Genomic DNA, 26,685 nt, shown 5'->3' with positions numbered 1-26,685 from the left:
CAATTCCGGTGTTATTTCAGGGCCTCCAACTGCTTTTATAGCTTCGATGGAGTCTTTCAGAGAGTATAATTTTACCTTATATTCTTCTAATGACTTTGCTCCTAGCTTTAGTTCCTCCAAGTTCATTGAGTCAGATTTTTTTCGTCACTCTGCACTTATTGTGAATGTACCTGACTTGAAATCTCACCTCACCCACTTCACTTCCATTTGTGTCCATAGCCCATTTAATAATTCTAGGAACTAATTTCTAATGTGCAGTTGCAAATTCCTCTGCCTTCCAGTAGTGGGGCTGAAAATATGCTCCCCGGTTTACAAGTCCCTTTGGACCAAAGGTGCTATGAAGCTGTAATGAAATTGCACAAATACTGCAGTAACATATGTGGAGGAACTGGGAGGGGGATATTTCCTGTCAACATAGAATGGAAGGCGAAAAGTTAGTTCCATATACATAAATCCTGCTACCCACTGTTTCCCTGAAGTAATAGGTTGTCACTTTATAAAACTGTCCAGTATATTTTTAAATTGTGCGGTTATGTTTTTTCTAGGTGCACCTGTGCTTCACAGTGTGTTCTCATAATTAATTTCACCTTGCACAGCATGCACTGTCTTTGGCTTTATAATCCATTCTCCATTCCCTACCTATCCCTATCATTACACATAGAAATAGGAAAACCTATCTGTGATACAACACCAAAGAAATACACTTGAGGCTTATATAATATGCTGTACTACACGGGCTCTTAGTCACTTTTTCACTATCAGGAAGCAAAAAGCCATGAACGGTGAGTTAGCAGGAGCAGGGGAAATTTTTCTCAAAATGTTCTCTTACAGATCATGAAAGTAAATGTAATGTTCAAGACCAAATTCAGGAAAGAAATTCTGCAATAAAAAATATAGGGACACCAAGACTATTTGCTGCTTCCCTGAAGACAACTGTCTTCCTTGAAACCAATTATATATGTTAAACAATATCAACGAGTTTTTATTGAGCACTTACGATGAGCTAGGAATACGCATTAGGCACATACACCATAAATAACCCACCAACCCTACAGGGAAGTCACTTTTGGATCCACGTTATAGATGAGGCAACAGACAACACCCTGTTGAGGTCTTAAGTTAGTTCAGGACAAAGCCAGGAAACCATAAAGTCTTACAGTTAGTATGAGACAAAGCCAGAATTCATACCCAGGTCTGTCTGCCATCAAGGCTTTTTTTTTTTCTCTCTGCCACAGTTAAGATACATCTTTTATCAGGAAAGCCAGTCCAGCATATTTAGCTGTAACTTGTCCGCCAGATATCGGTTACTCAACTTTAAAAAATGGCTGTGTAAAGAATAGTCTTTTTTAATAGAAATTGTGGCAAAAGAGGCTGTAGAGAAACAATCCCTCAAACATGACCCGAAATGTGAAACTAACTGACAATTCCTTAAGTGTCTGTGGCAACTGCCAGTTACTTTGTGAAAGCAGATTCCATACAGTTACTGCCATGTTGTCCCCAGGAACTCGAATGGAGTTCTCAGAAGCCAATGCTAACTCTGGGCCCTGAGAAATCAGTACGCGTTAGTCACAGAAGCCGTGTGGTCAATTCTTGCCACCAGTAAATAAATTTCCCAGAACAAATCTTCCCTGAGGATTGAAGGAGGAAAACCATAAGAAGAACAACAGAGTTCTGAAGGCAAAGCAATCCAAGTGAGACCAATACACCCCAGTAATCTTTGAGAGGACATCCATGCATGAGACAGTAGCACAAGTGACAAATGTTTACCAAACTACCCTCGCTTATCAAGGACAGTTTCACCATACCCATCACCAGCAGAGTAACTAGGAAAATATTTATTATAGTATACAAATGTAATCAAAATGATTATCAGGTTAATCATAATATATCAAATGTTTTGATATTGAAAAATTAGCCCTCTGTTGCCCAGAGTATTACATGACATGAAATATCTCTGTGATGATGCCAGACATCACAACTGAATCTAGATGGCAGCGATGGTAGTACCCTGACTCCTGGCCTAGGACTCCATTTTCCTTTCCTTGATGCTGGATGACCCAGCCACTTCAATGGGAACTCCTCTGCCTGCTTTCCCTGACAATGAAATGAGGCCACAGTTGAGAAATTTGCTTTTTAAAGCACCCAACAAAACAAACGTGTATGAATTATCTTTTTAAAAAAATAGACACTTGTGTCTGAAAAGCAGGGAAGAGAATTCTCTAAAGGTCCACATTCCTCTACTGCATAACTTCCCAAATCCCAAGAATGTGCCCAGGGACCTCTGATTAACAGAATACAATTTAATTCATAGTGAAAGGGGTATACCTGAGAAAAATTACATTTGTTTCTCCTTTTCTATGTTCTTTTTTTTTTAAACTGATAAATCTACACTTTAGTGGGAAATTTTAACACTTTTCTCAATGATTCATTAAGCAGACAATAAGGATACAAAAGATTTCAAAGACACAATAAGATATGACATGTACATATGTATATAGAACACATATTTTCAGACATACATTAAAAAATTACAAATGTGATCATATGGTAGGCCAGGAATAAAATATCTAAAATTTTTAGAAAATCAGTATCACACATATCTACTCTCTCATCACAGAATAAATTAGCTTAGGAATCAATTAGCAAAAGATAGCCTTGAAAGAAAATATGTTTAGAAATTTAAGAAACACACTTTCTAAATGACCCATGACTCAAAGAAATCATACTAGATATGAGAACACACTAAGTTCAGAAGAGTTATAAAAATACTGTGTAGCAAAATTCATGATGTAGCTCAAGCAATACCTAGAGAAAAATCTATATACTCTTAAAGCAGAGGTTATCTATGCTCATTTCTTAAATGTTCTTTTTCAACTTTCTCCTTTACAGCATCCATGAACACTTCATCTGTGGGCCCACATGGCTCATTTTAACTCACCCTTTGGCTTGGACTTCATTAAGATTTCCCATTTCATTTATCATTCTGGCCCCTGGACCTGAGACAAAAAGGTCTCTTTGGGTATGTTCTGAAAATGTTACAACTATAATACCCTTCAAACAATATATGAATAAAACTACTCAAGATTATGTGCTTCAGATGCACAGATAAAATGTATTTCTGAAAAAAATGACCCTTTAAGGATTCAATTGTCATACATAATGGCATCGGAGATTAATGAAAAGACCAGAAATCTTGAAGATATTGGTGGAATTCAGAGGATTGGGTTTTGAATTCATGTTCCACCACTTACTAGCTACTTAACATTGAACAAGTTACATTATTTCTGGAAGCCAAATTTCCTCATCTATTATTAGATATTAAATGAGCTCCTTGCCTCAAAGTGTTGTTAACCGGATTTAAAAGAGATGATGTATGCTTATCACACAACTTGGCATTTTGTAAGTGCTCAATAAATGTTATTTGCTAATATTTCCATTAAATGTAGCCATAGCCTTCCCTAGTCAGTTTGTACGTATGGATACAACTTTGAATGCCTGCCAGGTTTGGATCAATGAAAAAATAGAAAAATCTTGGCAAACAAACTTTCATGTTTTGTCTATGGTTTTCACGTGTGTGCTCAGCCCTCAAGTTTCTCTTAGGTAATCTAAAAGAAGCTCAAAGACTCCATTCATTTAGGAAGCATTCACAGAGGCCCCAATGTGAGTAAAGAAAGAAAGGGAAAAAAAAGATTCAAGAGTTTGCCACCATGTTTACTCCCAGTGATTCAACTGACCACAGTGAAGTCATCAGAATTTCTAGCCAACTTTACACATTCAAGTCATTTAACCAATCCGGCCATGTGGTGGTCAAGTACAATTAAAAATCCTAAATCATTCATGACACAGCACTATAAATTCTGTCAGAAATATCAGCTGCAGGAAAGTGACTCAGAAATCAGTTGGACTAGAAACCACTAGATGGAAAAGAACAAATCTCACTCCTTTGAAAAAGGAACACAATGAATACCAAGTTGATTTCTAAACAGTTAAATTACTGAAAGTGATACCTAAATTATAGTATAAAAATATTTCTGCAGTGAACTTGTGAATAATTATATAAAATTAATAATAAAAATATTTAACTTTTTATTTCTACAGAGTAAAATTCTCCATCCTTGCATTGCAGGTTTCATTTCTGATAAATAATCATTTCTTACTTTCATCAGGTTCAAGAGCATTTGCTTGATCACCTCAGCTGCCGAGTAAACTGCTGCTAATTCTGATGTGGGCATTTTAAGTTTTATATAACTTTTTTTTCAGTCAAAGTTAGAGATGATTCGACGTGTTATCATCCTATCTATGCAACTTGTTTCAAATTGACATCACTGTAACGTATCACAATCGTATACACAAAAGCACTAAGAGCAGATAGGTAATGGAAAGAACTTCTCAGGCAGCAAAAACAACCAACTGAATTTTGGTTCTTCCTCCAAAAAATGATTGTTTTTTTAAATTTGCATGTAAATACTGTCATTTGAAAGCACCATATGTGCAGAATGAAACAAGTAGGCACAGCTGGCTCCTGGCCATAGCGGATGGAAGGAAACCAATGAAGCAGTTAAGCACCAAGCTGAGGGGCTTACACCCGTGCACACACGCACAGACACAAACTGTTAATAAATATTACCTGATGTTGATGAACTACTCAGTTTCACTGGGAATCTCAGATGATAGGTGACACAAATGAAACTGTTAACAATTTTGTACACAATGACAAGATGGATGTGCTCTTGCTGCTCCGTTAAAATATGGAAGCACACTAATTTGCACTTGCACATACACAAATCATCTCAAACTTCCTAATTTCATGACTCTCTCTCACACCAAAGGGCTTTCAAAACCATGCCCAAGTGTCCACAGAAAACACCTTGCTATAATCTCCTAGCAACTGGGAGGATTCATGAAACCATTTTAAAAGGTGTTCTCAGGGAGAGGTCATCCACCTGACCTTCAGAAGACCTGTGCCTCTTTCCCAGAGCCCAGCACTCCAGGGCTCCGCCTCGCCTGCTGGGGAGGACGGACACTGCCTGCCAGCCAACTTGCAGGGCGAGGGGGAGTGGGGCTCATTCGTGCTCCCTCTGCCCTTGCCATCTATTATTCTGTGCTTAGTATTTCCAAAGTAGGCAGGCCAGTTGAACCCCTCCCGGGAAGTGGCCCTGGGAATTGGCTTAGGATGAGATAGAACATAAGGGTCAAAAGGAAAAAAGAAACTTTAAAATGTCCTGCTCCTCACTTTGCACATGAAAATATATTGTCATTGGCTAGCTGTGTGTTCTTATGCCAGTCACCTAACCTCTCTGGACTTCGGTTTTCTGATCTGCAAAGTGATAGAACTGAAACTCTAAGGTACCTTCCAACTCAAACATTCTATGAGGAGTAACAGCAAAGTATTCGATGCCCATAAAACTTATGCAAAGCTATCTGGGAGGAAAAGCCTCTGATGAAAAAGACATTTTAAAATGCACAGAAAAGACTGGTTGCCTTATGAAAATAGAAACCAATAGAGAAAAAAAATAGCTAAGCCCCAAATATAACATATTAAACACTGTATGGTAAATATAATTATGGGTCTCAATTTGTCGCTCCCTTATAGTAGCATTATATGTCCTTGCCATATTCTGGTAGTGTGTGGACTGTACTGCCACACCCCCTGAGCTTGGATTTAGCCATATGACTCACTTTTTTCAATGGGATATCAGTAAAAATAATACAAGCAGAGACTTAAAATGGGTTTGTGCATTTGGGTTGCCCTCTTGTACTTCTGCCGGTTCCACAGGGAAATATACTAAGGTAGTCACTGCGCATTCACTCTGAACCCCAGAAGAGACCCATGCAGCAGCCCTGAACATAGCCTGAGGCTACCTGAGTCCAGGGGAACACCACAGACCCATGAGCAAGGAAAAAAGTACTTCGTTGTAAGCCTCTGAGATTTTGAGGTCGTTACACAGCGTCATTACAAGAAAGGCTGACTGACAGACCCTGCAAGGAAATAACATATAGAGAATGCAGAAAACACCTAGAGAACAAGATAAACACCTAACCATCTGTACAGGAATCACAGAACCAGAGCCAAGTGTACTCAACAGTCACAAGCGTGTCAAAATGACAGTGATGTCAATTTGAAAACCACACACAAATTACAACAGTATCTTCTACAGTCAGTTTTGGTTTTGTTTCTGTTTTTTTTTTTAGCAGTCCACACAGTTTATTCAGCAATAAAACAGAAGAGAACTTCCATCATGACAGACATAAGGCGGTTACAGGGTAGATCTCTGGGATACCTTCTTTAAACAGACTAACAAGTGACTTTTTAACAACATGTGGCAGGCATGATTTGTTGCATACCAACAGCCATTCATTCCTTCCTTCTTCCTTCCTAAAAGAGCTCTGATTTTATTAGGGGAGACAACGTGCCCTATCCAGGCAATGCCAACTCCAGTCCCCTCTGCCAGGTTTCCCAGGCTCCCTTGTGATTCAAGGATGTACGGAAAAAATCCTTGCTGTAATGAGATGTAAGAAAAAATCTGTGAGGGACTTTTGAGAAAGATCTTCTTCCCCAATAAAAGAAACAGACCTCAAAGGAGAAAGCTTTTTACTCCCTACTTCCAGCCTTTGATTGGGATTGAAATGTCTTGAGCAGCAACAAGCTACATTGTACTCGTTGAGAACTGTGAGGACAAAAAGCCAATGTGATAAGGATCCCGGAGGGGAAAGAGAGAAAGGACCTGGGACCTTGAGAACATTGAGTTGCTACACAAGCACTGGGTTATCTAGAATCTTAAGTGGAATTTTTAAATTGTTCGGTGGCCTCTGAGATGTTTTCAATGCTTTTTCTAAGTTTCTTACCTGAACTCTAGTTCCATGATTCTTATGAACAAGTGAAGGCCAGAATGAGGCCAATGTCAGGTAAGACCTTCTTAGTTCTAAGAAAAATGCTTCCGCTAAACTGTTCGTAATATATATGGAGTCAAGCTGAGTAACTTCTTTAGTCACCTATCTCCTAGGACAGGTACTTTTCCATTGCCAGGGGAGGACATTCTACATTCAGTCACCACAAAGACAGGATAGTATTTGCTTACGTAGAGCCAAGGAGATGTAGACAGAGGCACTTCTGCATGCTTCTGTGTCACCTATATAGGTGTTGCCTGATTGAATGTGATTTCTCTGACAGTGACCAGTTATCGATCACGTCATACCCACATTGACGATGAGCTAAATAGAGCCAATGATGAATAGTTATATATGAATAAATTATATATATATATAATTATCACCGATTAATATATGAGGTAGAATTTAGAACAATATAGTTTATTATTAAAATGTCTAGTTGTTTTACTGGAATAATCTAGAATTCAGCTACAAGGATGCTTTCCCACAAAAGTTATCACTAGAATATAATGAAAGTACACACAGTATGGGGCTTCTCCTCCAGGACTACCGTGTCATAATAATGTCAATCATTAGGCTGTGGAGATTTTTAGGAGTAAGCTAATTCCAAAACATAGGAAATATGGATTAGTCAGGTTCTAGATGAACAGTCTGGCTTGGAATGCTGATTAAATTCATTCTAAAGAAGAGATGCATAGACCCTGGAAGCAGATCCAACAACAACTTAAGCAGTTTCCCAGAGCAGTGACAGTCTGGATCAGATATAGAAAGGAGTCATTTTTCCATCTTCCTTGGGCTACTAGTACGCAACCCTCTAGAGTCTCCATGATTTTTACTTTAAGAAAATCTTAAGTTTAAGAAGTTATTTGCTTTGGCCAGGTTTTTTGTTCAAGGTTTTGTCTGTTCTGATCAGGATTCACTGTAATGCAGGGTTAAAACCAGCAACTCTAGAGTCATAAATCCTTTTTCTAACCAGTGGAGGACCCAGAAGAAATGGGTGGCAAGCTTTTTCAAAGGTCCACCTGGTAAGATTTTGGGGAGCCCCCTCAAGTGGGAAAGACCAAGGAAGAACAAGGCTTCTATTAGCAGGATTATCAGGATAACACTCAGGGCAATAATCAGCTCTGTTAATACGGTCTAAGAATACTTGGTAACATTCATTCTCAACCAGTTCAGTTTGGTACAACCAGTGGCCTAGTTCTAAACTAGGGAACCATTGCTGTCCACAGTCAGGGCAATGTGAATTATCTGAGAACAATGGGACCTAGAGAGACAACACAGAAAGCAACGTAACAGTAAGAGGCCACAATGACAAAGAGAGACACCCAAACAACCAGTCCTATTACAGGTTTGGTTTAGCACTTTCTCAGTCCAACCACCATTACTTGGAGAGGGTAAAATTTGGCTTGCACCTCTGTACAATTCTTCAACATTTCGTTGTCTGTTTTTCACTCACTTGCCACCAAGTCTCTGAACTCAGGGACTGATCCAGTCCATGTTATCACTTACTAGCAGCACAGATCTCAGAATAGCTCCTTTAAATCCCAGCTTCTCAAGAAAAGGTAGGGTTCTAGGCTAAGTTAATGATTTTTTCTTGTGTGTTATCAGCTGGTGGTGTCACGCAGAGGCACCTGGCTTACTCTGCTTTGCTGGTAAGTTATTATGTCTGCTTGGTGAAACAGAGGAGCTGACAGGTCCAGTGGGTCTTTGGTGGGCACTGGCACTCTTGCCGTTGCAATACACGTACCCAAGTCTTAAGGCCTTGGCACTTGATAGCGATGTAGAGGGGTCAGGAAAACCTGGCAGAGTCCTCTTGAGCGTGGATGCAATGAAGTCTTTCTTGGCAGGACCTTAACCAGGACCCAGTCACAGGGAAGTAGCTGCTGTTGAGTTGGTTGAAGGGTCTGGGAATGCTTCACACACTTACAAATTCTAGCGGGGTTTTAAATCGTCGACTGTCAATGTCAGGAAAGCCCTTCGAGTGTTCTTTCTGCTCCACAACGCCAAGCTGCACCCCTTGGACGCGGCGGAACAGAACGTCGTCCCCGTCCCTTACACTCAGTTTTAAGTGATCCTAATTAATGACCCTAAATGGTTAGCTTGATTAAAAAGAGTTAGACCTGGGCTTCCCTGGTGGTGCAGCGGTTGAGAGTCCGCCTGCTGATGCAGGGGACGCGGGTTGGTGCCCCGGTCCGGGAAGACCCCACATGCCGCGGAGCGGCTGGGCCCGTGAGCCATGGCCGCTGAGCCTGCGCGTCCGGAGCCTGTGCTCCACAGCGGGAGAGGCCACAACAGTGAGACGCCCGCGTACCGCAAAAAAAAAAAAAAAAAAGAGTTAGACCTTTATCGGGAAAGAGGTAAAATTGTGGAAAAATCTAAAAACTCCTGTAAGTTCATTTAGATGAATTGGTTTTCACAAACTACCACATACTGTACTGTCTTCCACATCGCACTCAGCCTGGGGATGCTGCCGATACTTACCACCATAAGCCATGAGGCTCTCAAGCACACACCTTATTTTTCTTTAAAAATGGACTTTCATATTATAATTTTTTAAAATTGAGATCATGTAACATTGTGTAAGTTTAAGATGTATGTGTTGGTTTGATACATTTAGATATTATGTATGTTTACTACCCAAGCTGGTAGCTAATACCTCTATCATGATACATAATTATCATTTTGTGTGTGTGTGATGAGAACAATTAAGATCTAGTCTCTTGGCAACTTTGAAGTTTATAGTACAGCATTATTGACTATTATTCACTATGCTTATTTATCTACTAGCTGTAAACATCATCTTAAACAACATCTCCCCAATTCCTCCACCCCCCCAGCCTTTGGTGACCTCCATTCTACTGTTTTTATGTCTGACTTTTTTAGGTTCCACATTTAAGTGAGGGTCATACAGTATTTGTCTTTCTTTGTTGGATTTATCTCACTTAGCATAATACCCTCAAGGTTCAACCATCTTGTCACAAGTGGCAAGATTTCCTTCTTTCTCAAGGCTGAGTAACATTTCACTGTATGTGTCTACTACATCTTTATCCATTCACAGACTGACAGACGCTTAGGTTGTTTCCATATCTTGGCTATTGTGAATAATGCTGCAATGAACATGGGTTTGTGGCAGGATCTTAGTTCTGCAACCAGGGATTGAACCCAGGCCCTCGGCAGTGAGGGCATGGAGCTCTAACCACTGGACTGCCAGGGAATCCCCCCAATTCCTTCTTACATATATACCTAGAGTAGGATGTTTGGGTCATTTGGTAGTTCTATTTGTGATTTTTTGAGGAACCTCCATACTGCTTTCCATAATGACTACTCCAATTTACATTCCCACCAATAGTACACAAGTATTCCCTTTTCTCCACCCTTCTCCAACACTTGCTATTTCTTGTCTTTTGGATAATAGCCATTCTAAGACGTGTGAGGTGGTATCTCATTGTGGTTTTGATTTGCATTTCCCTGGCGATGAGTGATATTGAGCATCTTTTCGTGTACCTCTTGGCCATTTATATGCCTTCTTTTGAAAAATGTCTATTCAGGTCCTTTGCCCACCTTTAAGTTGAATTATTTGCTTTTTTTTGCTATGGAGTTGTATGAGTTATTTATATATTTTATATATTAATCTCATTAGATATACGGTTTGTGATTTTTTTTTTCCATTTTGTAGGTTACCTTTTCAATTTGTTGTTTGCTGTGCTGTACCTCCTTAGTTTAATGTAGTCCCACTTGTTTATTTTCATTTTTGTTGCCGGAAGCACACACCTTCTCAAGAGACAATGTTTCAATTTCTCCTAGGATCCAGAAGCTACTGAGTTTGAACAAATCCACTTTACAGAGAAATGTGCACATATCTGTCTCATAATTAAATAATGTAATTACCATGTTGCATCTGAGTTTTATGCTGCTCTGTCTTTTGGAACCAGAAGTCCTGCTCAGGCAGGTTTAGAACTTTTATAGTAAATGCACCAAAGTCTTAGTTTTGTTTAGCAGACCAAGCAGAGAGGAGGAGAGAATAAATGAGGCAGAGGATAAACTCCCAAAACTCAGTAAATATCAGAGCACCAATCACACTAATAAGGGTAAATGATCTGTTATTCTATACCATTTGATAATAGATTATGTTGCCAATGAAAATAGTTTGTGAGAAGTTTGTGACAATTTATAAATTGCTTATGTTCTAATAGTAAATGAAAAAAGCAGCAATACAATAGTATCAAGAGTATAATCACAACAATGTAAAATGAAAGTGTACTAGAAAACCAGATCTGGAATATTCTCAGGATTGTTAACACTGTCTTTAAGTAATAGAACATTTGAGTGACTGTTTTTTTTTTTTCTGCATTACCAGTATTTTTCATATTGAATATGCATTACTCAAGGTATCTTTTGAAATTACCTTTTTTTTTTTTTTTTTTTTTTTTGCGGTACGCGGGCCTCTCACTGTCGTGGCCTGTCCCGTTGCGGAGCACAGGCTCCGGACGCGCAGGCTCAGCGGCCATGGCTCACAGGCCCAGCCTTTCCGCAGCATGTGGGATCTTCCCGGACCGGGGCGCGAACCCGTGTCCCCTGCATCGGCAGGCGGACTCTCAACCACTGCGCCACCAGGGAAGCCCTGAAATTACCTTTTCTAAATTACAACTTTATTCTTTCAAACTATCATTCCCTTTTTGGTATACTTTGTTCTGGCTTTTTCCACACCCTTACCAAAAAAAGGGGAAATGCAAACTAATATTGCAGTAGAGTTTATGTATTTATATCTGACCTTCAGAAGTCTTGTTAATCACCAACAACACAAATATTTGTCCCCACAGCTAAAATTAGAGCTGCAATTTTTTCAAACTAATGTTAACAAAAACAATGAAATGATATAATCTCTAGAAAAGAGTCAACAGTGCCTTACAGCATGGTCATTAAAAATGAAGCTGCCATCTTATTATCACAAGACCAGGGAAATTTTGAGATTACATAGGACATGGAAATTCTGTGTCCCAAAGACACACCAATCATATCTCCAAATTTGTCATTAGTTCAACAGAATGGACTGGTCTAATTCAAAAGTCATATTTAAATAAAGTATAAATATTATAATATCAAAAGAATAATTAGCATATTCTTTATCCCAGAGAGCTTCAAAGATGTTAATAGATTACCATGATCTCTATTTCTTCAAAGACAAGTAGAAAATAGAAATGTGAAATCATTTTCCTAAGGCCACACAGAGTAAAACATTACTGTGCTAGATACTTAACTGATTTATGAATGTTTCCTGAGTATGTCATTAGAATCTTAAAAATGTTACCACTGCGCTATGGAGAGACAATGTCTCTTTTTTTTAAAATCAGAATTCCCATATTGCAAAAGTAATTTTGTATAAAGCAAAAGTGTTTTCATTTCCAAAGCAAACTTTTGAAAAAAATAAAACTACTTCCCACCTGGCTTTGTGAGGAACTGCTACTAATAACCGCTGTTAAACAGTTTGTAAAAATATGATATGCTATTTCCTTGTCTGGTAATGAGAAGCTTAGCAGACCAAAGCATAAATAAACAACTGTGCTATTGTTTTTCAGCTTCAGAAAATTACACATGCTATTACTAGTTGAAAATTTTGTGTGCTTAAAATCTAGAAACGTTCATTAAAAATTAATAGGCTATGTCATTTTACAAGCATATCTTTAAAAGATATGGAAAGTAGCTTATTGGCAGTTTGTGAAATTAACAATGAAAGACTACTGTGTCTCACTTCAAAGATTTACCTAAATATCTAGGAAGGCTCAGGAGCAATTTTGGGAGTTCGCTTAGTGTTAAATTCTCTTATGATCTGAAAGTGCCAAAAAGTAAAAAAATTACCTCCTGTCTATTCGAACACACACACACACACACACACACACACACCAGTTGCATCACGGCAACTAAGATCACCCATGAACTGATTTTTTTTTTAAAGCAGGGGCTCCACTACTTTTCTTTTTCTTCCTGATAAAGAGAAAATACCTTAACTTGCCGCCTCCCCCATTTGTCTGTGGATGCAGCAGAAGTCTCACCAGGAAGAATGACAGACTCGTGGAGGAGACGCCAGTGAGTGACGCCATATATAGTTAATTAATGCCATATGTAGTTAATTAATACTAGAAAGAGAAGTGCAGACACTGTAAGTCATACGATTACAAAGGAGACCAAACAACAGAGCACCCTAACAGTTTGGGCCTTTATTAGAGAGAGAGAGTTTTCCCCTTCACTAAAAGGAATTTTTCATAAGCACACTCTTACCCCTGAGGAAGAGGAGTGACAAGTGGGGATTGTTAAATTCGGGGCAAATGGAAAAGGCAAGCTCTGCTCCATTCTCTACTTTCTTTCTCTTGAGAGTATGCCTGCTCACGCTGGGCACAAGTTCTCTGTTCCTCTGTGCCCGGAGCCTCCACTGGGTGGGCCTCCTCTTCCCCCAGGGGATTCCTGCCGGAGCCCAGTTAGGCAGTTCTGTCTAACTCCTGGGTTCACAGCTGTTAGCAATCCATGAGGCCAGTACAGCCAAAGCCATTACCTTTACTGGCTTCTGACAGTAAACAGGAAATAAATGGTCCCTGTCTTTGCATTGTTCTATATCTCAACTTGTTCAGAAACCAAGCCTCTTCAAGTATCAGTTTTAGGGTGGTTTTATTCCAATAATAAGTATAGCAAATCACTATACTTACTCTTAGAAAAGGGCTTTCATTCATTGCTGATTGATTTGCAAAAACTCCAAGCCAAATCTACTGCCTGATTTATAAGGAAGCCATCGATCACACGAGACGCAGTCCACACTTGAATTATCTGCTTACCAACATCACAGTTCTGGCCATAGCACTCTACAACGACTTGTGCTATTATTTATTAATGTTTCTCTTTTAAAAGGCTCATTGTTTTTTACTTTAAGTATGATGCCAAATGAAAACTACTGCAAAAGGAAATTGAGTGTCACTTGTCAAAGATTAACACCAAAAACATACATAGCATTTAGTCTATGCCAGACTTTATAAATATCACCTCATTGAATTCTCACCACAGTCCTATGAGGTAGGTACTGTTACTGCTGTCGTTTTATAGATGAGAAAACTGAGGCATAGAGAGATTAGGAAATTTGCTCAAAGTCAGGCAGCTAGTGAGGGGCAGACTTGGCTCTGCCCCAGGTGTCCTGGCTCCAAAGTCAGCTCTGACCCACCTCAAGTACAGAAAGTGACTATAAAGACAAAGGCAGTGAAAATAAGTCAATGCTCTCACAGTATAAAAATAAAAATGAAATGCAAAGCATAATAACCATTTAACAAAAAATGCACACCCCAAAATTCTATTTTTCGTGCACAAGAAATAGCTGTTAATCACTCAATAGTAAAATTTTAAGTTTAAAAATGAAAATAAAATACAAAGAATAATCACCAATTGATTTCTAAAAATCCACTCTGGAAAAGTCTGTTTTCCTCTTGCAAGAAATTACTGTTGATGATAAGTCAATAATGAAAGCTTCATTTTAAATAGCCTTACTGTAAGATTAATTAAAGTGCCCTGAAGGGAAAGAGGGTTTTAATTCATTTTTGCTGCCCTTTTGCTATGCCCTAAGCAGAAAGTTACAGAGGTTGAATACACCTGAATCATTCTGGGTTTTCATAATGGCATTTTCCCCACCACATCCTTCAGTGTCCTTATCTGCAGTGATAAGGACACCCCAACTCCTTCCCCACAGGAACCGGCCTTCAAGTGATTCAAGTGGTCAGCAGGAAGTGGCTCTACAACTTTAGTTTTAACCTAAGCAACAGTACTGTGTCTGTGAAATCAGGGATTTGATGGGCTGTACCTCTCATAAGGTGTCCATGAAGAGAGACAGTGGTGAGTCCCACCCCGTTTCCTTTGCTCACTGGTCACACAGCTACCAGACATTTCCCAGCAACCCTTGCAGTTAGGCAGGGTCACGTCACAGGCTCTGGCCAAGGGACGGTGCCACGGAAGTGATTCCTGGCACCGTCAGTGATCCTGAATGTCCCCTCTTTGTCGGTCTGTGGCTGGAGGAAATCGACTCAAGGACCAGAGGAACCGAAAGCCCCCAAACTCAGGGAGTCTGAGTCCCTGAACAACTGTGGAACACAGAACCCATCCCCACTAAAGCCCACATTGGACTGTGATGTGAGGTGAAAAATAACCCTTTATTCTCTTAACTCACTTTGATTTTGAGATAGTTTATGACAGCACTTAGTTTATTCTGATTAATATAATACATTAAAACAAATGCTTAAATCTTACTCTTTGAAAATTCCTTTTCTTTGTATCCCTTAAAACGACCACTCCTTGGTAACTGCTGATGTAGTAGGCACTGCCCATACCTACACAGTTTGGTCCCCATAGAAAAATGTGTTTCCAGGCACCGACCAAAATAATCAAAGGCTGAATCATATCAAGTCATCTTCTAGCTAACGCTCCTCTGAACTTACAGGTGTTTCTCTTTCGGCTAATCCTTCACTGTAACTGGCACATTGAATAAGCAAGACTTAGGGGGTTTAATCACAAAAATTTGTTTTTTCCCATTGTCTCTTTAAACCCAGTCAGGTCCTTCCTTTAACCTTGACTTTTATGGTCATGCTTGGGTTAGAAAGATAATCTACTATCACTGTAAATTCCAACTGCAATCCCAAGTCAGTATTTAAAAGTGTCTAGTCAGATATAGTGACAAACAGATCAATCGTCACCCAAAAGTCTCCCTTCCACACACCCCCCCCACCTTATGCAGGACCAGGCGCAAGACGCTCCCGCACCTCGGTGTTAACATCTTCTAGTTTTAAATTCTTTCTCCCAGAACTTAGCTGCTATTTCTGACCTGTGTCTCCCCCAGGGTTGAAGCTGTGAGGGGGAAGTAAAGGGGCAGAAAAATTCCTACTTGGTGAGCACTACACAGTAAGGTAGTGCTATTCTTCCTAGTGTTAGAAGACATCTAGAACTGACATTTCCATGGTGAGTATCTTTACGAATTCTCTAGAGACTCCCTTCGAGGTTCCTCTGACAACAACCCCCATTTACCCATCAATGACGCTCGCTGGGCTGCCCATTCCCAAGCACGCTCCGCTTCTGTTCCCTATTCCCCGCCCCGGCCCATCGCAACAACCAATGTCACCTCACAGCCTTTTACTGCCATGGTCTCCTCCCCTGGGTGACCCCTATTAAAATTATTCCCAGCCATTGGTTCCCCACCCGGTTCCTAGGATCCGCATTCCACCCGAGGGCAGTGTGACCATTCAGACACAGCCGCAGCTTTGCACCTCTGCCACTCGAAGGGCTCTCCCGTCTCCCTGGCTCCTCCGATTTCCCAGTGGGGATGGGTTAGTGGGTGACGGACAGCCGGCTACTACACCCCGCTCCCCACTAGAGTCACATGCTAAGCTCTAGCTGGTCAGGTAGAAGTCTCCTCAGATCTGAGATGAGCGACTGAGCACCTCCCTACTTCTTCCTCTTGCTTAGTTTGGGTGGATTCGCAACTCAGCTTTCCCCAGAGAAATCCTCCTCACAGCACTGTTTTAATTTCGAACCCTTAATTCACCTATCCTTGAAGAACCCTTAATTCAGTTATCCTTCACTTAATGTCACTGGCAAAGCCCATTAACAATTCCTGAAATAAAAACAGAATCTGGGTAATAAAATAAAGTCTAACCTTTTTTTTCTTTTCCTTGGTGCTTCGTCCAGTTTCACTTGTTCATAGAGTGCTGTGTGCAGAGGCCCCACACCCAGCCCTCAAGACCACAGTTCCTGGTATAAAATGGCTGCCCCGACCTTCAGCTCGTGGCTGTGCGCAGAATCACGTGACATGATTCTAACTCAGTAGGCCTGGGGTGGATCCTGGGAGGCTGCTTTTCTAGCGAGCTCCCAGGTGACGCTGATACTCTGTAGATAACCACACTGAGTAGAAAGGTCGAAAAATATCTGTTGAATGGTTTTCACCTTTTGCTTGTTTATTTCTTATTTACAGTAGTTTAGGGAGGCTGACGGAGTTTAGGGGGCAGAGAGCCCCTCAAATTGTCCCTTGCCACCACTGACCATCCTCAGTTTTAGCCTCTGCTCTCACCCTTGTTAGCATCAACAGCCGATGTCTTTTGCCCAGGTACATGTGAATCCATCCTTCCCGCAACAAAGTCTCCAAATGCCTGACAGCTCTAAGACCGTCCATAGTAGGCAGTTTTTCCAATTGAAAAATGATATAGCTCTGTCTTTGACCTTGGTCAGAACCTGTTTATGATCTAGGCAGTATTTCAGAGAATGCTGTACAAAAAGGCCAGACCTTAACATGGGGTCAAGGACTCAGAATTACACAAGTCTCAGTAAGGCTCAAAGAAAAGGGCTCACCTCACCCCATATGGAAGTGAAAGCGGCCATTCAGACTACACACCCGGAAGGTGTGGCCCCATCTTACTTTAAATCTCCCTTAAGGCAGATGGGTGATTTGCATAAATTTGCACAGTATTCACGATTCTTATACTGTCCAGTGATAAACTGACTTATTAAGAGAAACTTCTGTCCCAAATTCCAGTTTTGGAGATGATAAAACAAATGTTACCCAGAAACCTCTTGAGTTCAAAGTAGAGGGCAATGCGGGTAGCAGAGGCCCTGGCAGAGCTAAGCTGGAGAGAGGAATCGGTAAAGTTTGATTGGGGATCTGGGATTACAACTGAAGCAGCAGCTTCTCCAAATTCAAGTCTGTGTTACTTATTACTTGAATTGGCTAATTCTTCCTTATTTCCCACCATAAGTGAGCACCGTAGCTTAGAAAGGCAAGGGAAAATGGGTGAAAACAGAAAAGATTTCAGCGTGTAAGTTCACTACTTCCAGATTCTTCACTTACTTGGCTGTTGGCTTGGGGCAAGTTAATCTTTCTGAGCCTGAAATGCCTCTTCTATAGAATAAAGATAAGAATAACAGTCTTGCAAGGTCATTATGAGAATTTAAAAAAATATATACCAAGAGGCCTCATGCAATGCCTGGCATTTAACAGGTACTGACCACATAACCCTCTCCCCCTTCAAGGACAACAGAGACATGGAAGACACTTGGTATTCTGCGAGCACCAAAGGTTTGTAAAGCTCTTTAACTTTCAAAGCACCTTCACAGCTGTTTTCTTACTTTGTTTTTCTAGGGAAAAAAGAGGGGAAAGGAAGATGTGAAGAAAAGAAATACAAAAAGAGGGAAATATGGAAGAAGCACGGGACACTGCAAAACAAAATCTAGAGCCTACGTTTCCATCAGACCAAGATGTGGCATGTGACTCAGGTGGCAGAGTCTCTCACAAGTCAGGTGAAGGTCAAATGACAGTGAGTGAAGTCTGCAGTAAATGCCCTCCAATTAAAATAATAGTAAGTCAAGTATCTGAGTTTGTTGTGAATTTGACCCATTAATTAATTTTTGAGAAGAAAGAAGTCTTCTTATTCCAATCACCAGCAAGTGGAGTAACAGTGTAGCGCTCAGCCTTGATAATCACTGATGTGTATTCCCTGGTGGGACCGTAAGGAATACAGCAGAGCCATGTTACCCTATTAAAACCGCCTAAATATAGTCTCTGTGGTGTAATGTTTCTGGGAACCTTTTACATGTCAAGATCCAGAGCAAGTACAAATCGGCAGTACAGAGAGAATTAGATCTCAGCTGGAGCTCAAACTGTACCCATCCCCTCCCCTCCTCCCTTTAGGGATCTACTTACATACAACCACTAAGCATCCTTCAAAATAGAAGTCAGGCTAAAGGAAAAGAGACTGGCCTCCACCAGCCTGGCCCACTAGCATCGCCCCTCTGGCCTTTGACTAAGTCCTTGAAGAAGGGCAGCATGGGGAGATATTCACAAAATATATTCACAAATATTTGAGAGACATGGGACACAGTAGGTAACAGAACATGGGGAGCATATGACAAAGTGGGATAAAGAATGGGGAAAAGGAGCTGTCCCTATATCCCTGGAGAAAACAGTGTGGCATTTTGCCCAATGGCCAAGTGTCCTGGGCCCAATGAATCTGGGTTTGGATCCAATTCTGCCATTTTCTAAGTGTATGAGTCGGGGCATGTTTGTTAACCTCAGTTTCATTATCTACAAAATGAACACAAAAATAGAAACATCTCGGAACTTCCCTGGTGGTGCAGTGGTTAAGATCTGCCTGCCAATTCAGGGGACACGGGTTCAAGGCCTGGTCCAGGAAGATCCCACATGCCGCAGAGAAACTAAGCCCGTGTGACACAACTACTGAGCCTGCACTCTAGAGCCTGCAAGCCCACAACTACTGCAGCCCACGTGCTTAGAGCCTGTGCTCCACAACAAAGAGAACTCCCCGCTCTGGCAACTAGAGAAAGCCCACGCACAGCAATGAAGACCCAACACAGCCAATAAATAATAAATAAATTTATTTATTTTTAAAAAAAGAAAAAGAAAAAGAAACATCTCTTAGAGTCTTTCTAAGGTTTGAAAGAGACCTGTGTAAAAGCTGGGCCTATCAACTTTTCTCAAGTCATGGCAGTTACAGAAAATGACATATGTATTATAATTCTATAACGTAATGAAACTGCTTAATCCCAGAGATAGCAGCATTGGAGGTCCTCAGCCCCAGATCCTGTCCACACCCCCTGAGGGCTGAAGGGATAATAACAACAACAGTGAGAGCAAACAGCATTGCTATAGAGCTTCCTGGGTGCCAGCTGCTGTTCTAAGTGCTCTACGTTGATTAACTCATTTGATTCCCACAGCAAACATATGAAATGAGTATTATCTTTTTTTTTTTTTGCGGTACACGGGCCTCTCACGGTTGTGGCCTCTCCCGTTGCGGAGCACAGGCTCCGGACACGCAGGCTCAGCGGCCATGGCTCACGGGCCCAGCCGCTCCGCGGCATGTGGGATCTTCCCGGACCGGGGCACGAACCCGTGTCCCCTGCATCGGCAGGCGGACTCTCAACCACTGCGCCACCAGGGAGGCCCAGTATTATCATTTTTATTATTTCACAGATGAGGAAAGCAAGGCACAGAGAGGCTTAGTAACTTGCCCGAGATTACATAGCCTGTGATTGTCAGGGCCAGGGCCAGCCCAGGCATTTAGATCCAGAGTCCTTGCTTTCTTCATTATGCAATACAGCCTTTCAATATCATGGCCCAGCTCCAACACAGACATGGCATCCCCACCTTCCTCGCAGAAGGCACTCTGAAATACAGCTTTTCGCACCTTGCATGGCATACAGCATTTAACAAACATTAGTATTTTATAAAGAGCTGTGCAATCAAGTGTGCAGATGCCCCAACAAGATCTACAGAACTGGTGGTCTGACAGAGGAGGACGGTCCAGGGCAGGAAGTAATGGCACAATTAGTGCCAGGAATCACAGAGAGACAGTCACGGTTGGCTCAGCAGCTAGCCACACCACAGGGAGGGGGAAAAAAGAGGATGGAAATAGTAATTTCCCCATGGTGTTGCATGCTCTGGGCTTGTGGCACTCTCTAATAAATCATTGTGGGACACTTTGAATGGGCCTAGAAGTCTAGCATTGGTGGTGGGAATTAGAGCCATCGTGTTTCTAACTACAGGCGTTAGTTACAGTTACCCCTAAACTGGCCCGGCCTGGGGAAGCCAAGGGTACAGCTGTGAGCACCTGCTGAACTTCACATGTTCATTGCTGATTATAGACTGTAAATTCCTGAAAGGCAGAGGATGTGTCTCTCGCATTTTGACAGCCCCCAGCAGTTGTCAGAGGCCTTTTTTATATAGTAGGCCATCAATAGGTATGTGAGTAAGTCAATCAAATATATTTACTTAATAAAGATTTAGGGCTAGCCCTTAAAACAATTACTTTTAACTTCAAAGTTCTTTTTGCAGAGGCAATACACCGATTTCTCTGCTCTAAGTTTAAGTAACATTGGAAAACTCACAGTGGCAAAACTGAAGACCTAAACGAAACTCTGAACACATTTATTGCCCACCAACTCTGGGCAAGACTCCTTCAAACAACAAGGCAGATGCTTTCCTATGTAGAGAAGGTTATACCAAAACCCAAAAATGCTGTTTGCAAACTCAACCTTGTTGCTTCCCCTAAATCAAAGAATCCATGACTAACAGCAGTTTTCATTATTATCATCATCATCATCACTATTATTATTTGTATTAACTCTTTACCAATTCTGAGTGTATTAAACCAAATGTTATTTGATGAAATAAGGCTTGTTTCTATGACTCAGGGGAAAGCAATTCCTGCAGTTTGTGCCATAACACTTTAAGTCAACCGTTTTCCAATGTATAAAGGTGGTTTTAGGTCAGTTTGGAGCACTGGTTGTCATGTCCCAACATCTGGACCACTGGTGTGGGAGTGGAATAGGGCCAGAATGTGATGGAATAAACATAAATTAAATGAGACTGCACTTTCTTTCATGCAGCCCCCAGAGATGCTTGTCATGGAAACTGAAAATCCCCATTCTACAAAATAAATGTGATTTAGCAGTGCTTTGCCAGATACCAGCATCTCAGTGATAATTTAGAACAGGGGACGACAAACTACAGCTCATGAGCCAAATCCAGCCTACCTCCTGTTTTTGTAAGTAAAATTTCATTAAACATAGTCACACCCATTCATTTATATATTGTCTATGGCTGCCTTCACCACACTCTAAGTGCAGAGTTGACTAGTCTCAAAAGAGGCAGAATGGCCTGCAAAGCCAAACATATTTACCATCTGGTCCTCCAGAGAAAAAGTATGCCAACCCCTGATTTAGAATAATACCAAAAGGGCTTCCCTGGTGGTGCAGTGGTTGAGAGTCCACCTGCAGATGCAGGGGACACGGGTTCATGCCCTGGCCCGGGAAGATCCCACATGCCGCGAAGCGGCTAGGCTCGTGAGTCGTGGTCGCTGAGCCTGCGCGTCCGGAGCCTGTGCTCCGCAACGGGAGAGGCCACAGCAGTGAGAGGCCCGCGAACCGCAAAAAAAAAAAAAAAGAATAATACCAAAAGTCACAAACATCAACATCTCAGTGACAATTTAGAAAGCCACCAAAATTCATTTCACCAATCTACAACCCAACCTCCTAAAACACCTGAATTTAATTAGGGTCATTAAGTTTTTTAAACCATTTATATAGTTTATTTCTTGAATCTTCAACATGATGTTTATTAAAGAGGCACACACTTTGCCTTATATAAAGTATGGGTCTCGCCCTTGATGTTGGCAATTGGCATCCACCTCCTGTGCAGGAAATCAAAGTTGTTGTTCCTATTGCACTTCCTTCCATATATCAGTGTTTGACCTGTCCCCTTAACCTCAGGGCTGGGACAAACGCTAAAACATTAATATGCATAAGAAATGTAATTGAAAAATGTATCCCCCCATTCTTAAGACGTCACCCTTCTTATTTCTGTCTTTGGTGCTTGTCTAGATGCAGCCTTGTTAGCTTGATCCCTGGCCAGGCAGCATTTGCATAATGACACCCCCCATAGGAGCCCCCTCCTCCCCACTCATTACACCTTTTTCTTCCCTCACCCCAAATTCCCTCTAAATACGACATCTCTCAGGGTGCTTGACTAGCAGAGAACAACAGTGTTACCACTCTTTCCAGCCATAACTTGTTTTTCTTACACTGTACCTCATGAGCATAAACAAAGGAAAAGTATAGAAAGAGGGAAATTTAAGAAGTAAAAAGAGAAAGATAATGGTGAGAAGTCGACACATGGTAAAGGAAAATGTTGTTGGAAAAAGGGAAAAAGAAGGGCAGGACTACACCAACCTGTCAATAAAGAAGCAGCAAAGAATCACACTGTCAAAGGGGAAGGAAGTAAGATCTAACAGTGTAGCCAAATGCAGGACCTTTGAGTCTTACCCACGGACCTTGCTCTTTCAGGGCACATCTTACATTTTCTCAGAGAGGATGTGCCAATGTCACACTTCACATACTTGCCATCCAGGGAGAATCACAATGATTGTCTCTCCCTCTCAATAGTTATTAAGCCCCATGCATGTACAATCCCATTTTCACAAACGTCAGAGAGCACTGGAATGTCTTTGCTTTACTTCTCTTTAAATGGCTCCAAATGGCTACACTGCAGAAGAGGCTTCTGTCTGCTGAGAGTTATTGAGCAAAACCAAATCAAGTACCAAAACACAAACGGCAGCTCAAGATCCACCCCAACTCTCTCAGCCCTTCCAGGCATGCAGAAAATGAATCTCTCTGTATTCCACAGCCCCACTCTTCAGAAACCTTGCTCAAGGCCTGCCTGATTTGGGATCCATCACTCCAGCCCCTGAATAAAGCATCTGTTTACCTCCTCAAAACCAGAAAAGATATCATATCTTTTAACATTTACAAAACCAGAAAAGATATCATATCTTTTAACATTTACATTTCTAGGTGTTGAGAAAAACAAATACCATACAATATCACTTATATACGGAATCAAAAATATGACCCAAATGAACCTATCTACGAAATGGAAACAGACTCCTGCACAGAGAGAACAGACTTGTGGTTGCCAAGGGGGAGGGGCTGGGGGAGGAATGAAGTGGGAGGTTGAGCTAAGCAGATGTAAGCTATTATATATGGAATGAATAAAAAACAAGTTCCTACTGTAGAGGGGCTTCCCTGGTGGCTCAGTGCTTAAGAATCCACCTGCCAATGCAGGGGATATGGTTTCGAGCCCTGGTCCAGGAAGATCCCACATGCCGCGGAGCAACTAAGCCCATGCACCACAACTACTGAGCCTGTGCTGTAGAGCCCGCAAGCCACAACTACTGAGCCTGCGTGCCACAACTGCTGAAGCCCACGCCCCTAGAACCCGTGCTCCACAACAAGAAAAGGCACCGCAATGAGAAGCCCACACACCACAACAAAGAGTAGCCCCCGCTCGCCACAACTAAAAGAAAGCCCGTGAGCAACGACAAAGACCCAATGCAGCCAATAAATAAATAAATTTAAAACTAAAAAAAAGTTATAAAAATTATTTTTAAAAAAAGTCCTACTGTATAGCACAGAGAACTATATTTGGTATCCTATGATAAACCACAATGGAAAAGAATATTAAAAATGTATATATATCTGAATCACTTTGCTATAGAGCAGAAATTAACACAACACTGTATATCAACTATATTTCAATAAAAAAAAGAAAGAAAAGACAGTGGCGACAGACCCCCCCCAAAAAAAAACATTTAGTAGGTGTTAATTTCTTGCTCTGAATTCATTGATGTATTAATAATAAAAAATACAGTATTGTCTGCTTTACAGACACAACTTGATATATTAACAGACTGGAGGCAGGGCTGGGATAAGGATGAGATAAGTGAGGTGTCTAGAGGCAAAAAAGACAAGGAGGCACTCACTTTCAGGGTCAAGTACAAAATCAGTCATCTCTGAGGCATGGGGGATGGGAGTTTAATAAAAAAATTCACCACCCTTACATGCCCCAGTGCACGATTTTCGTTGCGTTCTACTGACTAGGCGGAAGGACTGTATGATTGTGTTCTAGATGCCCACAGCAGTGGCTCCTTGATAATAAACCTTTATGTTTGCCTTTCCATCCACCTGTTATACTCTTTTGAAACTCACACCAGCTCCATGGAATCATCTCTCAACTACCACTTCCTAAATGCAAGCCTGTATGCCAAGGCTCTACTTTCTGGAAGAAATTAACCTAAGAGAATTGGCATCAGGATTTGCTATCGGAAGCAGGCCCTGAGGATGGGGATCTGGAACTAATGACTCACCGACAATCAGCATCGCCATCGTATGACTCCCCCATATCAGATGGAAATGAGGTATGGGTAAAAGGTGAACCATTGATTTCTGCCCTTGAACAGTAATGGGGGGACGGGAATAATAAGGATTGTGGGGTTGACTGGCTTTAAATGCAACCACAGGGCAGATTGTATTGAAAATTAGGTTCAGGATTTGCGGTTAAAGACACAGAGCTACAAGAGGTCTGTGACGTGACTCCTAGGTCTAAAGCAGGGACCTGATAGGATAAGAGTAGGCCCTTGAGACCTGCTTGTAGAAAGACCTAAGAACCTTGTATCCCTATGATCCTTTGAATTTCCCTACACCGGAAGAAGTAACATCCTCCCTCTTTCTAGAGAACAGCCTCCTTTCACCTGGAGATCTGCAAAGAGCACACCTGAGGCAGGTACATCACATGATCAAGCTTTGTCCACCTCAAGAGCTAACCCACCTTCCGGTACCACCTTCACATTAGGTTGCACCACAGCCCAAGGAAAGTAGTCCCTGCTCTGGCAGGAACAAGGAAACATGCTCTTAGAATTGTAGGACCTGAGCATGTGTACAAGTAGGCACCTGGAGAATACATTTGACAATGGATCTTTGAGATTTTGAATTAGGAGACAAAAAATATAGCTGTGATAGAGAAGAATTTATTGATATAAGAGCCTTTTCCTGTGATTTGGGAGCTTAATATTCTAACAAAACCACCTGAGACTGGTCTAAAAATGTGTCTGGTATGGCCCCTTGGATACTGAACATGATAATGGTCTACAGTAAAGGAGGTAGAGATACTGAATTGTCCTAGCAGAGTATTCGATGGAGGAGTCAGAGGGCTCTGAGAGGTGAGAATATTAGGATGGATTTAGTGAGGCTGGAGAACTCACCACCTGAGTGTATTCTCCAGCAATGACCAAAGATAGAATGCACAGGCGAGAGGCATACCAGACTCACTGAGAAGCTAGGCAATGGTCGTCCTCTGTGGGTTAAAATCAAAGGAGATACTGAGTGGAACAGTGCTCCTGACTATAACATCACTATATCTGTGGTGTTGATGGGATTTGGGGATGGCAGGGGCCAAATGATGGCACTTAATCATCAGAGACAAGTTAGAAATAATTACTCTCATGGCATCAAGGCCAGAGTGGCAATCAGGGGGCTTCATCTCTAATAACTAGAATGCATGGATCTGAAACCAACAGGTGGAAGTAGGATTGGGCCCTGTCACCATTCTTCTCAGTGACCCACTTGCTTCTTCTCTCTGAAAACTTAGCATCAGCTTGGGAACTCCTGGTTCACAGGGAAGGGGAAGCTTCTAGCAAAGGATGCAGTGTGAACCAGAAGCTATGACATCCAGTCAGTCATATTGACTCCTCATTCCAGTAGACCAGTAGCCAAAGAAAGGATCACCGTCAAGGTGGGAGTTATTGACCCTGATTACAATAAAGATCTAGGACTGATACTATACAATAGGAACAGAAAGGGGAGCGTCTGGAAACCAGGGAATCCCTTGGGCTATTTCTGTGCCTTGTGATCATACTAAATAGGAAATCTCAGCAACTATGGTCCACAAGTGTTAAAAATAAAAATAAAAGTAGACAAAGGCTCAGATCTCTAAGGGATGAAGCTCTGGGTCACTGACCAGGCAAGCAACTTAGACCTGTTTAAACACTGTCTAGCATGAACAGACTTTAGAATGGGGTAGAGAGCAGTGTGATGATGAATATCAATTACAGCCTCAGGACCAATGAGGATCATATCTTGTTCCAGTAACCCTGCTGTTTTACACCTTTCATAGGATTGCAGCATTTTTGCTGATTACCTGATAATATTTTTACCAAAAACCTATGGCCAGCATCATACTTAACAATAAAACTTCAGAAACTTTCCCTATAAATTCAATTTCAAGGCAGGGATCCCTACTATTCAGACAGCGAATTAGTATCCTGCAGTTATCCTAGCCAGAACATTAAATCAAGAAAAATATTGAGAGGAATAAGAACTGGAAAGGAAGAGATAAAATTGTCCTTTATTGTATATGATATGATTGTTAATATA

General features: G+C 41.3%; 1 protein-coding gene and 1 pseudogene across 1 annotated transcript in view; both read right to left on the bottom strand.

Moving 5' to 3' along the window:
• Positions 1–26,685, bottom strand: part of SLC35F4 (solute carrier family 35 member F4) — a 292,727-nt gene that overhangs the window by 202,629 nt on the left and 63,413 nt on the right. The window lies entirely within an intron of this gene.
• Positions 7,754–9,385, bottom strand: LOC136143114 (torsin-1A-interacting protein 2-like; annotated as a pseudogene).

Source organism: Phocoena phocoena, chromosome 2 (assembly GCF_963924675.1).
Source record: "Phocoena phocoena chromosome 2, mPhoPho1.1, whole genome shotgun sequence".
NCBI classification, from domain to species: Eukaryota; Metazoa; Chordata; class Mammalia; order Artiodactyla; family Phocoenidae; genus Phocoena; species Phocoena phocoena.
Note: the sequence above shows the minus strand (reverse complement) of the source record. Positions and strands in the feature narration are given on the sequence as shown.